Below are 2,832 nucleotides of genomic sequence, written 5' to 3' on the forward strand. Positions count from 1 at the left end.
ATGCAGATGTAGTCAATACATGTATATAAATCAAGAAATCATAGCAGTGCCGTAATAGTGTCAATTTGTTATTATATAGCCTAATAAATGTAATATCATACTGACTTCATTAATTTGTTCATAGACATGAGAAATATTAGTGTTTATTTGTGTGGTGTAAAATACAAGGATGTTTAAAATTGCTTATTAATTTATCCAAACTGAAAAAAAACTAAGAGCAAAGAGGCTCCAGGGGTTCAGGATGGTGCTGCTGTACCGAAAAAAGGAGAAAGCTATCACTTTTTTGATTATCAGGAATAAGCTGTTCTCTCTGTGCCGATTATAACAAGCCTGTCTTATCAGAGCTAAAAAAAAAAGAACATGCTTTCAGTTCTGTTCATGTTGGATGGCAGGGCTGTTACAAGAGTTTCATTGTTATGCTGTGGAAGCCTGTACTACTAAGACCATTTGTACAATTTTTCTTTAGTCACTTGTTGCTGTCTTTAATGAGCTTTTTTGCTTAACTTTTTTTTAAGGAGAATGACACTTCATTTTCCAAAAAAGGTTTTGAAAAGACTCACCCTCACTAAAAAAAGAAGCACATGCACAAACCTGTACCCGCTCCCGAGAGGGAATGCCTATTAAAAGTGTGCGAGAGCATGCTGGAGCCCATTTCGCCTCGTGCATGCTCTGTTTGAAAGTTTTTGTTTCTATCGCTCATACAAGCTTACTTTCCAAAAGAAGATATGCAATTTTTCCACTATGTCAGACACACCAGCGGTAAGTGAAAACTGGGACGAGCATGACGGCCTTACGTAAACATAACACCAGTATGATTAGGCATACCACTTATTTAGATGATCCACCAACAAAAATATCATCCTCCACTATACCTTTAACAAATTCATCTGAATTCTACTTTTTCATTTAATTATGACTTTATGACAAAACTGACTTGATACTGATTTTTTTAGGGTGAGGATATGGGACTGAAGAGTACTGTAGATCACCTGGCAGAACAGCTGATTTTGTTTGATAATTAAATAAATAAAGTCAACTTGCATGTCTTCAGCTGCTGTATTTCAACTGCTACATATAAAAAATCCTTGTATATCTTATTCATCTTTTTTTATATATATTTAATTTAGTTTTGCAATGGGAAATAAAAAAAAAATTGGTCCAATTGTTTTGAAACAAAGTTGATAAAAAAAAGATTTGTAGTTTATTCATTTTTTTATTTAATTTGAAAAAAAAAAAAAAAGAATGAATGACAAGGAGAAACAAGGAGTCATTAACCCTATGATTTAATTTACATATTTTATTTATCATTTTACTGAAGTGGGCAAGTTGAGCCCTCCAAGCCATGAGTTCTGCATGTATTTCTGCTGAATCAAACCTAAATAAAATAGATAATAACCTTCTCAGCCTTGTAAAAAAGTTCACAATCTTGTAATGATTCATTCATTTGGTCAAGGAGTTCAATCATGGAAAATCCAAACCTTAAAAGAATCACATCGACTAAAACTTCCAGTCAAGAACAACAATGCTTTACATCATTTATAATTTTTTAACTCCCTATTATTATGGCGCACATTACAGTTTTGATCCTTCTGTCACGCAGATTAAAGATCAGATGTTATTGGAGCCACTGGACCCTCATTTTTTTTTCCTTTCTCATAAAATCTTTGAACACGAGACAGATAACATTGAAAGATAAGAAAAAATATCCATAAAGAGCTGAGAAGATATTAAAACGTTTTACAGCTCTACAGGTTTAAATTGGAAGAATATTAAGCAGCTAACGGGTAGTTTAAAATCTTCCAGCTAAAGACTTATGTGCTGGTTCATTTGATTCTATTAATCTGACTTGTTTGAAAGTATATGAAAATATTAAATAGTTTGATCATAAATAAATGTTTATTGTGATTCCAGTATGTCTTGGGTGATCTTAGATATTTAGTTTTGTGTCCTTATCTCTGATAAAGATAATTTACTATGCTGAGTAGATTAACTCACGGGCGTTTTAGTTGCATAATATTTATCAGTGTTTGGCATATCATTTAAAAAAATAATTATTACAAGTTACTTCTCCCAAAAATTACCTAAGTTATTTATTTATTGATTGATTTTTTTATTAACATATTAGCTTTAGTTAATATGATCTAAAATGTTAATACATTTGGATGACTTTCCTGTTATTGGCACTTAAAATTTGATTGTGAATTCATCTATTAAATATGAATAATCTATTAAACTGGCTAAGTATCTTAAAACATTGTGCATATATTTTTATCAACTCATTTGATCATATCTACCTCATTTTGGTGTGTGCAGAGGAACAAGTGATTGACAACCTGCAGTCTAGAGCTCTTTGAGTTAGGGGCCCTACATATCGCTGAAAGTACTCGCCACAAGTGTTGTGTAAGAGTGAAACGATAGAAAAGTGCCTTATTAGATAAGAGCTGCTTGTAAACCACATAGACAAAGTCGTTGCTGAGAATAATGTGCAAGTCCTGTGTAGATTTTTTGCCTTTGGCTTTATCTGAAATAGTGTCAATACCTCCACCTTAAAAACTCAGTCTTTGAATCTGCTTTGCTCTCTACCTTTACCATGTTTCTCTGTTTTTGATCATCTCACTCTGTGTCTGCAATCCATCGTAAGCTCATGTTGCAAACTCCTCATTAAATAAAGTAGCTATCAGCTTTCTTGAAAGGAACTAGAAGTCATTAGATAACAATATTGCCTAATTTCTATATAATGTTCAGTATCTGGGGTGTAGGGCAGAATAACACTGACCAAGCAAGACAAAATGTGAGTAAAGACAAACCCTCTTACTATTGCTAAAATGCAAA

The sequence above is a fragment of the Cyprinodon variegatus genome, unplaced genomic scaffold (genome assembly GCF_000732505.1).
Source record: "Cyprinodon variegatus isolate N-32 unplaced genomic scaffold, C_variegatus-1.0 Scaffold1082, whole genome shotgun sequence".
Taxonomy (NCBI): domain Eukaryota; kingdom Metazoa; phylum Chordata; class Actinopteri; order Cyprinodontiformes; family Cyprinodontidae; genus Cyprinodon; species Cyprinodon variegatus.